Genomic DNA, 14,751 nt, shown 5'->3' with positions numbered 1-14,751 from the left:
ATTTTCTCTTCTTGCTTTAGCCTTGAATTTCTCAGGATGCACATATGCTGCCATGCTGGGAAGGCGTGGACAACGCTGAGTGTACTGGTTTCCTCACTTTTTAAGGAGTTCCCTCAAGGTGGCTGTGTCAAGGCCTTTTCATTCTGAGTCATTTGAGTTTTATCCAAAAAAAAAAAAAAAGAAGAAGCACTTTTTGATTTAACACTGTTTTCCATCAGATGTGTGCAAGTTGAGAGCCATCTGGCACTGCACGTAGCCCAGTTGCTTGCTGCCTCCTGCATCAGCACCTTCCTAGGCCCTGCTCCGAATGCAGTATGGAATTAGGGGCTGGCTCAGTGACAGTAAAGGAGAATCAGGAAGGACCAGAGTTCTGCAGCTCCCCTCGGCCACAGATGAGTCTGCACATTTGTGTGTTCAGCAGCATGCCCAGGGGCCCATTCCTGCCATTCTTGTCACCACAGCTATGTGACCAAGGACAGGCTGGATCTTGTGACCAACCCTCTGCCTATGGACTGATGGAAAGGCATTTCTGGGCCTTATACATGCACTTTATGCACATGTGTGGAAAGGTGAATACAGCTCTATGCAGCGGCCACTCTTGATGTCCTCCTTAATATCGTAGATTGATTGCAAAAATGCCCCCAATTCTTTATCCTCCCCCTGAAGCCACGCCTTTGCGTGTGATTTTGCATTTCCTTCCTTCAATAAACGGAGTTAATCTCCCCACCCTTTAAATCTGGGCTGGCCTTGTGACTCACTGTGACCAACGGATTCTGATGGAAGTGATGGTGTGCCAGTTCTCAGCCTCGGGCTCCAGAGGCATTGAGCACTTTGGCTCTTCCTCCTGGACCCATGATTATCATGTGAGCAAGCTGCACTGCTGGATGAAAGAGACATATGGCCCAGTCTTCCTGCTACCCTCACTGACAGCCAAAGAACTACCAGGCTTCTGAGTGAGTCCTTCCTAGACCAAGAAGCCCTTGGCCAACCTGTCCTTGGCCAACCTGCCCTTGGCCAACTACAGATCCACGTAAGCCTAATCAAGATCAACCGAACCTGGCCCAAGTTAGTAGCACTGTCCAGCTGACCCACAGACTTGAGAGCAGTAGTAAATGCTTGTTATGGTAAGTTGTTAACTTTTGGGAAGACTTGTAACACAGCAAGAGCCAACTGATACACTTACTCAATTCAGGCAGAGGCACAGCATGACAGGATGGCATAATAGTACCCTTCAGGCATTCATATTCATTTATTTATTCTGCAGATATTGATTGAACTTCTGCCGTATAACAGGTATTGTTCCAGGTCCTGGGGAGGCAATGTCTCTGCTCTCTTAGAGTTTGCATTCCAATGGGTGAAGACAAACCACAAATAAATATGTGAGAAAATAAATAATAAAAACATCAACTAGTAGTAGGTAATATAGAGACCATCTAAAAGGGCATATGATAAAGAGTAACTGGGTGTTACTTTAGCTTCATGGCCAGGGAAGCCTTCCTTATTGAAGAAGCATTTAGCATGGAGGGGAAGGGATATAGAACACATAGGGCTTTTAAGCCAGGAAAATAATTTGGATTTTATGTCAAATCCACTAAGCAAGCTATCATCACTTTTTTAAAACAAGAGAGTAACAAAATCTGATCAGTGTTTATATGAACCCCTCTGGCTGACAGACTTAGAATTGTCATCAAGGGCCAAAAGTGGAAGAAGAGAAACAGTTAAGGGACTCCTGCAATAATTTAACTTGGCCAGGGTTATCTTAATGGAGATGAAGAGAATTATGGTTAAGGGGAAGAAGTAACAGGACTTGAGATGAGTTGTATGCAGGAGTTAAAGGACAGAGAGGAATCTAAGGTGAGGTCCAGATCTTTGTTCAGTCACTGGATGAACCAAGATGAAAGACATTGGGGGAGGGACAGGGCTGGGCCGCTTGATTCTAGGATGTCTGTCCATTAGGGCAGGGAGACACCGCACGCGTGAAACACCACATAGGCCTGAAATCCTAGGGAGGGGAGTTTTGGGGGAGGGGTCAGCACCGGAGGAGTCAGTTGGTGGTCACTGGCATGCAGATGCCAGAAACCTTGGACTAGACAAGGTCACATGAGAACAGTGATTAGAAAAATGTGTGCCCGAGGATAGAGCCCTGGGACACACCCACATTTCAGCTGAGAAGATGAGAAGCAGAACAGATTGAGAATGAACAGCCAGTAAAGGAAGGGGCAAATGAGGAAGGACATATGGTGTCAGCAAAATCCAGAGGACAGAATAGACAGGAAGGAGCTTCTAGTCTATGGTGTTGAATGCTCCAGACTGATACAGAGGACAAGAACCTTACTGCAACCATTGAATTTGGCAAACATTCAAATGCCCTGTGCCCTCTTTGGGACAGCAATACACCCATATATTTATGAAACATAAAATAGATTATGAAATTATTTTCTAAGCTTTCTATGTAAGCAGCCTTATGTCACTGGATAGTTGGATGACTTAATACCAGCTGCCCCCATCCTTCTTAATCCCTGTTCTAATTGGTTCAGTTATTCTTCAAATTCCATAATTCTCCACAGGCCCCAAAATATAATGACCCCTCAGGTGAGTCTGTATAGACTCTCCAGAAACTCTAAGTTCCATGAAAATAAAGATGGCCTCCATCTTGCATACACTGTATCCCAGCACCCACTACAGTGCCCACCCACAAATAAATTCTTACAAATGTTGAGTACATGAAGGAATGTTAAATCCCATTTGACCTCCTATCATTGGTACTCTACATGGGTTCTTCAGTTCACCAGGCTGCCACCACCTTATTCCCCTGTGGACGGATGTGAGGCATTTTTTTTCAACATTCTCCAAAATGAGGTTTCTCAGGGTAAGGATCCTTCCTGCTCTTCAGTCTTTCTAGGGTAGCGTGCTGCTCAAAGGCCAGTTTCGTGGTACTGCTAGTGACTTCTCTGATGTGGACTTCCCATTGGCTGACAAGACCTTCCTGGTAGCCTTCCCATTCTCATAGATGGGACATGATACTCCTAAACTATGTTTAAGGGTCCCATCTCCCAGGACCTTACATTTAATATTTTGTATGTGTTTCTTGTTGTGGAATTTTTCAGCTGCTCTGTATTTGATTCACACATATGCAAGGTCTATATGGCTGGATACTAGGATGAGTCTGTGTCAGCTTGGCCCAAAATGTTGTCTGTATCTAAAAGTCAAGGTTATAACACCTAACACTGGTATCTGGGAGCATCCTTGTGACTTTTGATCCCTATAAGGGTATTACTTTTACCCTGCAATCCTGACCATGGTGCTTGTGTGTGAATCAATATTAAAGTTTGTGCTTCCAGTAAGTCATGTGGACCCTTTCTCAGAGGAGGGCATTTGGTAACTATTCCAAATGCACCTAGAACAAATCACCTGCTAATCTGAGTGCAATTCTGTTTTCTGGGACAGACAGGTGTTAAGAGGTAGAGCACTGAAAAGTCAACCTCAGGGGACCTGAGCCAAAGGCTACCCTTTCTCACCTTTAAAATGACTTCACCTATAATCATTAAGGTTTTTTTCAACTTTGAAAGGCTTTAGTAATTATTCTGGGCTTAACCCTGTAACTTTCTGCTACACTTCCTACCATAAGTAACTCATATTTGCTTGGCCTATGAAAGGAAATTATCACAGAAGTAAAATCAGATTTTAGCTGAAGTCAAGACACATATTAAATCTGTTGCTTCACAGATGAATACAAGCCCCTCCACCTCCGACAGGCTTCTCCTAGCTGTGTGCAGACACTTAATAAATGCTTTTGATGAAAGTCCCTCTGTCTTAAAAGGAAATTAGATTGTTCTGACAATATCTCCTCATCGCTAAACTGCTGGTTATTATCCAGCAGCCTGTGATCCTCTAGGTGTTTGCAAATTGATTGTTTAATGTTTTGCATCCCTCTATGTCCACATTTTCAGGGTCAGCAGTCACATCTACAATTCCCAGTGTAGGTGATGTGTTTGTCCTTTGCTGATCTTCGGGCATTTTATTGAACACACACACACACACACACACACACACACACAAGTTTTGTTTCAGAACAATGTCCCAGGCTCTTCCTTCATTTACTTCTTTGTATTTATTGAGTACCAAACATGTATGAACCAGCATTGGGCTAATCACTGTGGGTACTTTGGTATACAAGATAGCATAATCACATCCTTATGGAGCTTAAGATCTAGTGACTATAATTTCAGATTGTAGTTAGGATTGTGAATAAAATAAACAGGTACGATGATGGAAAACAAATGAGAAGGCCTCTCTGAATGGGAAAATTTTAAGTTGAGCTATGAAGAGTATAAGAGGGAGGGACAGCCTTAAAAAATAGGTGGAAGGAAGTGATGAATGCAAGAGCCCTCGCCTGAGACATGGCTTCATTTGGTCTAGCACCTAATGGAAGGCAAAGTGGAGTGGACTTTAGAAAGAGTGAAGGTAAGAGGCAATCCTGTTATCAGGAGCCTTACAGGTAAGATGAACATCCATTCTAGTTTGCCAAGAACCATCCTGGTTTGACCCTTGTCCCTGAGTAATTATTGATAGGGCCCCCTTTCACTCTCAAAAGTGTCCTGGGTCACACAATAAATTATATGGTCATCCAACTTAAAGGGTATGCCAAAGGATTGGGATTTCATCATATGTAAGACATCTATGGTGCTGTGGAGGCCCTACTCCTTCAAGACTTAGCCGTCCCTTCCTCCAGATGCCAAAAGGGTTAGCTGTTGGTAGCTCACAGCTGAGTCCCTCTCCAGGAATTACAGAAGGGAGCTGCCTTGCTTTAGGATATGCCTCCTCCGGGGACAACACATATCTAATTAATTGGACAATATAGGAGTACAAAGGCCCCAAGCCCCATGCCTCAATTTGGAACATCTCTGAAGGCCCATTCCAGCTCCAGAGCTCCAGGTGGGACCCACTGAGGCCTCTGTTACAGATGCATCACAGCTCAATCCTACCCCCTCCACAGCAGGGGCTATTCCCACAGCACTCCCCCCAAATCACCTGCATGTAAATATCCACTGCAGAGTCTGCTGCTGGGGAACGTGGCCTACAATCCCAATGTTAGCACAACTTTCCATTAAAACACCTCTTTGGTGTCATCTACCCTGACATCTCCACATCTAGTCAAGAGGTAGAGCTTCCCCTGGTGCTTTTCTGCTAGGTATATAAAGGATCTTTTCCTACTGTTTTTTATGTCCTTTGTAAATTGAATCACCTACTTTGTTTTGACCTGGATAATTTTATCTGCAAACAGTTGTTTCTTCATGCTACTGGCTCCCTGTAAGCTGGCACCTTTCCCATTTTGTACTGCATTCCACGTGCTTACTTCAGATCTTGCAAACAACAGCTCTTCTTTAAACACCTTGGTTTTTGATTACCTAAATTTAGTTTCTTCTTCTGGTACTTGAATTATTTCCTTAGAGAATGTAAAGATCCCATAAATTCTTCCTTTATTTCTTTTATTCATGAGATTATTCCTGGTATTTCTATACAGTAATTTGAAATTTACTGAAATAAATTACACTAGGACCCCATTCTTCATAGCTCATTATCACCAAGAATGCACTGCATCATGGATTAAATCATGCTTTCCCAAAACATAACCACAATCAACAAAAGATGGATGCTGGGTCATTAGAGTATAATAGGAGAGAGTTGGTAATCTTTAGAAAGTAACACACCATGTATTTACTCCCTCACAGGCATAAGAGGAATAAATGAACGTGCAGGTAGTAGGGAATGGACACTAGGAAGGAGGAGGAGAACATTCACACACTTTGAACACAGAGACGTACCTACACCCTGGTGAAGTCTCTTAACTTGTTTTCAGTCACTTAGCCACATGAAGTTTCCCCATCTCCACCTTTGCCATTGTGATGAGCACATGAGAGGAGGGAAAAAGTATCTTCATTCTCCCCATTTATTCACTCAACAAATATTCTTGAGCACCCACCACAGCGCTGTGCCTAGGTAGCACTGTATTAGGCACAGAGCATCTGGGAAAACTGTTCAAGTTCCCTCCACCCCACCCCTACCACCACCACCAATCATGACTTACAATATGCCTCTTGGTCCTGAATCCCAAAACAGTATAATAACAAAAATATCCCACTAGCTTTTTTCCCCCCTTTTAGTAAGTTCCCTTTCATTAAAATTCAAAACTTCTATTTCAGATTATCTGCCCTAAGCACACCTTCTACTGTGGAAATCTTTAATCCTTCAATTAAAGTTTCTAGTAATAGAGAGATTAGGTCAAAAAAGTATCTTCTTTAGTTGACCCAGAACCAAACATTGTTCTTAATACTTTTCAATCACCTGCTTACACTTTTATTTCTAAAACATTGGTTATATTATGTACCTATCACCTCCAGCTTATGTCATAGTAGAAAGTATATGGAAACCAGTTAGAACTTCAGCTCTATAATTTATGAGCTGTTGGATCAGTCTCCTTATTTAGTCTCTCAAAGCCTCATTTTCCTCATCTGTCAAATGGAAAGAACACCTAATTTAAAGGATTTCATGAGGATCAAAATCAATCCTGGCAGTAAAGGCTTAAGCCATGCCTGACACACAGTACACACTTAACTGTAGGTTCTTTTCACCTTTCTTGCCCAGAATCACTGTTCATTCATTCATCAAATTCACACTGATGCTTAAATTGTGCAAGGCACTGCTTCAGGCCCTAAGGATGTAAAATGGGTAAGTAGGACAATGTACCTAGTGTTATGCAGCTTCTATTCTAATGGGAGGAGACAGGCAGTGAATGAATAAAAAGATAGCAGCCAGTGATAAATTCTAGAATTAAAATTAAGCAGGAAATAAGTGGCGAAGGGGGACAGTGTCTGCTTTATGCTGAGTGATCAGAGAGGCCCTTTCTGGGAAGGTGAAGTTGAGCTGAGACATAAATGACTTGTAAATGAGTAAAGTCAACTGAATATCTGGAAGAAGAGCTCTCTAGAAAGGGGGCACAGCTAGTGAGAGCCCTCAGGAAGGAATGGACTTGGAGGATTTTATCCAAGGGGTGGGACACTGGTGGGCAAAGGCCCAACCATTGTGGGCTGCTTGGTCAGAGTAAAGAGCTTATATTTTCTTCTCAGTGCAATGAGGAGCCTGTGGAGAATTTAAACCAAAGAAGGAACAGGATCTAAACTATGTGAGTCTGAACCACCTGGAAGAGTAGGCTAACAAGAGAAAAGGGAGGGGAATCATTTTGGAGGCTACTGCAGTCACGCAGGTGAGAGATGTGGAGACCTGGAGCACCATGGAGGCCATAGGAATGAAAGATAAACAGGTGCTGGAGAGATGTCAAAGTAACAATCTACAGATTTGCGACTGGATCAAAAGGAGGGGGAAAGCAAGGGGCTGAGATGTATCCCTAGGACTTGATTAGACAGAGGTGCCATTTACCAAGATTGAGAACACAAAGGAAGGAATATATTTATGGGAGAATATCAAGATTTCAGTGCTGGACATTAAAAGTTTGAGATACCTCTTAAACATCTAAGGGAATATGACTACAAGATAATATATATATATAACTAAATATATGAGTGAGGATTTCAGAAGATGGACCAGGGCTTAAGAAATAAAAGTATGAAGTTGAAAGAAATTACCCTAATGATAGTATTTAAAGCCACAGAACTGGATGAGATTCCCAAGGATGTTGACGGAGAAAAAGGGTCAAAGTTCAGGACTTGGGGCCAAACAATACATAGGAGTCCAGGTGAGGATTCTAAGGAAGAAAGCCAGTATAGAAAAACCAAGAGAGTATGAAATTAAAATGCCAAGAGAGTGTTAAGCAACGAGGGTATGATTTACAATTGCTAGAGTCACCGGGCGGGCTTCACAAGTACCCCATTATCAGCAAACCAGTATTACGCCCAATCACCAACCTGTCAACCTCACGAACCATTTCAGCACCCACTCCTCAGATTTATCAGTGTTATGGGTTGCATTGTGTCAACAAAATAAGTTATGTTGGAGTCCTAACCCCGGTACCTCAGAATGCAACCTAATTTAGAGATAGGGTCTTTACAGAGGTAATTGAGTTAAATGAGGCCATCAGGGTGGGCCTTAATTCAATATGACTAGTGTCTTATAAAAAGAGGACACAGAGACACACACACCCAGGGAGATCACCATGTGAAAATGAAGGCAGAGAACAGGGTGATGGAACGGAAGCCAAGGAACACTGAAGATCGTCGGCAAACCACCGGAAGCTGGGAGCCAGGCAAGCACAGACTCCGTCACAGCCTCATGGACCAAGGAAGTGACATCTTGATTGTAGACTTCTACTCAGAATTCTGAGACAATAAATTTCTGGTAAGCCCCCACTCCCACCCCCCAGTCTACGGTACTTTAAACAAGCAGCCTTAGCAAACTGATACCACTGGCATGCCAGAAAGGCAAGCAAAGGCTCTCAGTACTCTCTCAGATTGGGGGTCTCCTCTCCTCAGGTCCAAAGGACAAACTAGATTTCTGGAATAGTGTTAGCCACTGAGGGGAAACCTCCGTGGGCTTTGTTCTCAGTGTTTGAAAATGGTACTTCATTGCCAGCATCTGTAAAGACACTTGGAACAATATCACACAAGGTGAGTAGTGTGAAGGCTACAAGCTTTAGGGTCCAAATGAGACAATAGGATGGAGGGAAGCAAAAACAGCATGGTTACTCAATACAGAAGTAGACAAATTGTCCATGTGGCATTTGGCCTCAAGAAGTAACCTCAGAGGAAGGGAAGGTGTAACCCCTCCACTCTGTCTGCCCAAATTAGAGATGTCTTGTCTTGACAATGGACACACTTTGAAAGCCTTCACTTTCACTCTGCCTATTTCTGGTCCCACAAGGCACACACTCTCTCCTTTTATCCTAAATTTCTAGAAGTCAAAAGAAAATATGACTTTTTGAACATTCAAAACTTGAAAAGTACCCTAAGGTACTACAGTTAAGCTGTTTTCGATTATAAGGAGCAGACATCCACAAATATGTTCAACTCAGGTTGGGGGCGAGGGGTGACTGCTGTCAGGAGCCATATGAGCTGGTAAAAAGAAATTTTCAGTTGAAACCAAGAGCGTTTGTAATAAATAGATCACACTTAAGTAGTGGGCCAGGCACCCTGGTAAGTGCTTTACACATGTTAATTTATTTCTTCCTCACAACATCCCTTTGAGGTGGATACTATACTCGTGCCCATTGTACAGAGGAGGAAAAAAAGATTACATGCCTTGCCCAAGGTTACAAAGCTAGCAAGTAAGGAGCCATTATTTGAACCAACATGGGCAGGGTCCAAGGAATGTTCCTCCAAGTACTGGTCTATGAAAACCCAAATGGAATGGAACCCAGATTAAGGATTCTCCCTCTCTCCCTCCTTCCTCTGCCTTTCTCCTCACTTCCTTCTCCCTCTCCTTCTCTCCCTCTACCTTTTTCCTTCCACTCTTCTCTTTCCATATCTCTTTGACTCTCTTAGTATTTCTCTTTCCCCTCTATTGTGTCTACTCATCTTCTTCAGCCACTAACCATTTTATTCTTTCTGTGTGCTCTGTGTTGCCCATTTGTACCCAACAGCTTCTACTTAATCCTAGTTCCTCCTACTCCGTTACATCGACACGGCCCACTTTGACTACTGCAACCTCACATTGGTCACTACCTCACCTGGGATTCTTCAGAAAATCCAACTGGATCTGTCCATTAGGTGCCCCCCAATCTAGTTGGCTGTGGCTACCTATTGAGTTGTAAGGAACTAAATATGGCAACCCACTCAGGGCAGCCACAGAGAATGATGCCTAGTAGGCGAAGTATCACCTTTGTTTTTGACAGAAAAACTGTCTACTGATCACTTCTGTCACAGATAAGCCTGCCAGCCAAGACTCCACCCCTCCCTGGCCCATGCCTGAGCATATGATGCCCCTGGTGTAATAATGCTCACGCACGCTGTGTGTCTCTGTGTGATGGCAGTAGCTGATTGCAAGTGAATAAATGAGAATCTTGTCTGGCTCCTCCAAGAGAAGACAAATGGGCCGGAGTTGCAGGGCATATCTGATCGAAATGGAACCCAAACATCCAGGCATCAGAAGGAGGCAAGAGACAGAGAACTACATAGTTCTGCGAAGCTCAGCAGAGACCTGCCCCTTTAGTAAACCAGAGGTCTCCATCTGTGTTTGGAGTAAAAGCTGGAAACCAGAAAAGAGAAGCTGCTTTGGTAAAAGTCAAAAGGAACTCAGCCTAGGCCAGGGGTAAGCTTGCACTTGAACTAGAAAGAGAATCTCAATTTTTCCCAGGAGAAAAGGAGAGAAATGCTGAGATACAGCAAGACTGGGCTCACTGTGCCAGGCTAAGACATCTTGCTCAGAGCACATGAAGTCTCTGTATCAGACTTATGTAGTCACCAAACAGTGAACCAGGCTCTGCAATAAATACCTGCATTTGCAGGCCTGAATACATAACGGTGTTTAGAAAGCAAGTCATCTAACAATTTCTTTTTTTCAAAGGTGGCTCTATTCCAAATAAAGTATTTAAATGATATATTACTATGTTTCCACATAATCCCTTAACAGATTTGAATAGACTTATGACAGTGCTGGACAGGTGTTAGTATCTTGCTTTATCCCAGCACTCCACACCCTGCAAGAGCACTCAGCCTTCCTTCTAGAAATTTTGCTCTCTTCTTTAATACACTGAATTACTGAAAACAGATCTTCCATATACTTAGAGAACAAAAATATTTTTCTCATTAAAAATAGAACCACAACAGGCACATAGGCAGATATTTAAACAAAGGGAACCCCAAATCTCATATCTGGATAGCTAATCTATTTTTCAGTACTGCCCACAAATACCTAACAAGCTATCCTACCACTAAATCAGACTTTATGGCACTAGTATAATGTGTTGATGATTAACCTTGTCGACTTCTTTCTTAAATAACCCCTCCTCATTTATGCCATGGTAGTAAATGGTTCCCCTCTCCCATGCAGGAAGTCCAGAATGAAAGTGGGTTGTTGCCATGGCAACAGAATACAAGGCAGAGAACTCCAGAGAAGGGGGAGGTCTCTATACCCAAGGCCACAGCCACAAGAAAGCCCCAGGCCCCAGAGTGGTGGCAGCAAAGAGAAGCAACCTGCTATGACTTCACACTGCCAGATGGCCCGCTGTTGACACAGGGTTCCCCCCAACTGCTAATTATTTGCATAACTCCGGATCATTCATTCAAAGGAAAATGAAGAATTCACTAAAATATGCATTGATATAGTTACCAGTCTTTCTCTTTGAACAGCCTAGCATTGGAAACTATCTCCCAACACTTAACACAGTGCCTTATGCATAGAAGCCACTTAACAAGGGTGTATTTAGCTATTTACCAGATCTCTTCTTGAGCCAGGTATGGCTCAAGATACAGAGATGAAAAAGACAAGGTTCCTCTCCTCAGAGTGCTCACTGTTCAGTGGGTAGACATGCATCTATAATCTAGACCATGCAACCTTACGCTCCAGCCTGATGCTACAGCCTGGCCCAGGGTCGGGGGTTGGGGGGTATTCAGAAGACAGGCGTACCCTGGAGGAGAACACAGGGCAGGGGAGAAAGGCGGGCAGGGTACGTGCCACACGATCCGAGTCCTGAAGGATGAATAAGGAGCTAAGTGTGCTCCTTGTTTGTTTGTTGTTTGTTTTTGTCTGCTTGCTCTGAGATACTCCTAGCAGAGAGGATGGCAAGAGCAGAGGCCCAAAGGTAAACAATAGCACCATCCCTGTCGGAAAGCATATGCAGTTAGCTTTTTGAACAAGAATGTGCAAGGCAGGGGATGGCAGGGGCTGAAACTGGAGACACAGGTAACTAAAGTGTCCACAGACCATGGAAGTCCCTCCCCTGGGGGACCCTGGATTGTAGTCTGGGCAATGGAGCCACCAACATGGCAAAGCTTACTTTTCTGGAAGGACCCCTTCGTAGCAGTGTGGAGAATTGCTTAGCAGATCACACTGTAATCAAGAGAGGGCCAGTTCCAAGGCTGCTTCACACGCTGAGGTAAGAAATAATCAGAGCTTGAATCAGAGTAGGGTATTAGGGATGGAAAGGGTGAGGACAGATGCTAGAAACATTGACTAAGTAAAATCACATAGCTCCTCAGCATGACTCACCTCCCTCCCCCCAAATCCCAAAGACACAAATCTCCATCCTCCTCTCCATACAGTTTTAACGCTTAAAAAAACTGGGCAAGAAAAGGATAAGATTGGCAGCCACTGACGCTCCTCCGATAGTACCTAGCTTACACATTCATTGAACCACTTAAAATGATCATAGTCACTTTAAACCCAATTGGCTGAGTTGATGGACAGGCAAAAATATTTCTTTCTTGGATTTATTCCAGTACACTGTTTCCCATCATTACTGGTCACGAGGGTCAGAAAAAGAAAGGAGATTTTTAGAAAGATTCTGAACAATATATCAATGCCAACTCAGAGTGACAGGCAAAACAAAACAGATAATGTTTCGTGTTGAGATAGGATCATTCCTTTGAGGTTCTCCTGGTTTCACAGCGAATATTAATTTTTAGAGCATTCCTATAAAGTAGACAAGTGGCAAAGGGGGTTGGCTCCAATTCAGTGGGGAAAAAAGAAAAGATGCTAGTGCCTGGGGAAATGCACCGGTTTATCAGAGGCAAGGCTAGCTGGAGGCAAGCCTGAGGACAGAGTTTGGGCTTCTCAGTTTCCTCTCCTGGTTTTATCATCTAAACCTGTCCTAATGAGGTTATTATATTTAACATAGCCTGTCCAGATATCATCTGAAAAGAGGAAGCAAAGACCTGGGTAATTTTCCAGATAATTTCTTTAAAAGAGAGAAAGCAACCTCTCTTTCCTCCAAATTGTTTATAATTGGTGCAATACAGGAAGTCTCACTGCTTTTTAATGAGCTCCCAAACTCAAATTCTGCCTTTTAAATTTTTTTTTTTCTGAAATCTGCATTTGCCTGAAATATCTCAGTAATTCTTGTGGAAAGGGAGGTTTTGCCTAAATTATGAAAATGACCTCAATTTGCTTCTTGGTGTAGCTAGGGGACAAGTGGGTATCGCATGGTGGTATCTGGGCTGTAGGAATCATGCCCTTCCCCCATGGCCTGAGGTACGTGGACCTCTTCTGGTACCGGGATGGGGCAGAGGGGACCCCCATGCTGGAGGTTGACACTCAAATCCTTTCTGTTCTCCATTAGAAATTTGTAGCTCATTTTGCGTGTCCCAGGACTGCAAAAGACACCACCTGCTTTGTTTCACTTATACACAGGTAGAAATGTAAGACTTATTCTGGCAACTGGAAGGAATGACTCCAGTTCTTACTAAAAGGTCAGCCTTGGACTCGGTTTATTTTATAAATATTTATTTATTTATTTATTTATTTATTTATTTATTTATTTATTTATTTAATGGGTAAACTGAGCTAGCAGTGATGAGCCAAGGAAAGGATTGCGTTGCTTGCTTTTTTGCCAAAGCACATGTCCCCACTCTTTGTCTGACTTCCGTCCGTCTTCTCTGCCTCGCTGCTTTTGTCCTGCCTCACTCAGCCACTCTCCCCTTGATCCTTTCTTCTTGTGTGAAAGAGAGAGAGAGAGAGAGAGAGAGAGGGAGAGAGAGAGAGAGAGAGAGAGAGAGATGCCTCTGGGGGCAAAGCTTGGATTACAGTGTGGTCCAGAGGCAGCAGTTCAGGCGAAGAGGAGCCCTATCCTGCAGCAGGTCTTGGAGGCAGATGATGAGGCTGGGGCACCCCAAGAGTTTGCCTTGTTGCTGGGGCTTGCAGACAAAAGCTTCAGATCTCGACTAGGAGCAGAGGCGGCTCCTCTGGGCTGGCGGGGGCGGGGGGGGGGGGGGGGGGGCGGGGGGGGGCGCTGCTTCCCGCAGTCAGAAGAGCCAAGGACAAAGGACGCTCGCCAGGCCACCCTGACCCCCAGCCCATCCAGGTGTCTTACATACACACCCCCCCTGCCCAGCCCCTTGCACACACACCCAGCCCAGAGTCTGCGCTCTTCCGTGGGCACACATCTCCCAGAAGGAGGGCCCCTTTCTGAGATTGAATCACTTCGTTTTTACACCCTAAACAATTACACATGATTTCCCCAAATGCGAGAGCAAGTCAGCAGACTCTATCCAAATAATGGGCTGTGAGGCGGTAAAGGGGGTGAGACTGGGAGGGAGGAGGGGGTGGGGGGCAGGGGCCCCCAGTCTTTGTTGCTCTCCCATCTGGCTGGAAGCCAGAGGTGAATTGAAGAGACTTATCCTTTGTCCACCCATCTGACAGTCACCCCAAGCCCCCACTCGGCCAAGTCAGGGTGCAATGCATCACACATCCGTGTCCATTGCTCGAAAGGTGGCCGAGAAAGCCGGGGCTCCCTGTGCCTGGGAGGGGGCTTTCCCGCAGCAGCGCTGCTTTCAAGGTCACAGCAAAATGCAGAGTCCCGCTTGCTCCACCAGAGTCTGTCATTGTTAGCGCCCCCCTCGTCCTCCAAGGAGACCAAAAGCAAGTGCTCTGTGGCTTTAAGGGGAGAGAGAATCCTTCTCAGGCTCTCTATCAAGTCTGGTTAGGTTTTAGCATGTAAAGTTCCAGGCCATAAATAATTCAAAAGGCATGAAGAAGATTTTCTTCCTTCTCCATCTATCCCTGCACACGGCACCCCCACCCCCACCCCCTGGCTTATAACAAATGCTAATTTAATCAACTGGCAGTAAATTGCACTGGTTGCTG

General features: G+C 44.3%; 2 long non-coding RNA genes across 7 annotated transcripts in view; one reads left to right on the top strand and one right to left on the bottom strand.

The window, feature by feature from the left end:
• The window catches only part of LOC140625543 (uncharacterized), a 62,023-nt gene extending 51,024 nt beyond the window's left edge, over positions 1–10,999 (bottom strand). For 2 of the 6 annotated variants that reach the window (XR_012024888.1, XR_012024892.1), the window contains exons 1-2: positions 10,928–10,999; positions 9,680–10,197 (exon numbers count right to left, since the gene is read on the bottom strand). This is a non-coding gene — a long non-coding RNA (uncharacterized lncRNA). Of the gene's footprint in view, positions 1–1,183; positions 1,333–5,825; positions 5,894–9,679; positions 10,198–10,927 lie in introns of all 6 variants that reach the window. The other 4 variants (XR_012024891.1, XR_012024889.1, XR_012024890.1 and 1 more) reach the window with 4 other exon arrangements.
• LOC140625546 (uncharacterized) lies at positions 5,613–10,549 on the top strand. Its single transcript, XR_012024899.1, has 2 exons — positions 5,613–8,352; positions 9,593–10,549. It is a non-coding gene; the product is annotated as an uncharacterized lncRNA (long non-coding RNA).
• Positions 11,000–14,751: the final 3,752 nt, after the last annotated feature.

The sequence above is a fragment of the Canis lupus genome, chromosome 36 (assembly GCF_048164855.1).
Source record: "Canis lupus baileyi chromosome 36, mCanLup2.hap1, whole genome shotgun sequence".
NCBI classification, from domain to species: Eukaryota; Metazoa; Chordata; class Mammalia; order Carnivora; family Canidae; genus Canis; species Canis lupus.
The sequence above is the reverse complement of the archived record's forward strand: the minus strand, read 5'-3'. Positions and strand labels throughout refer to the sequence as shown.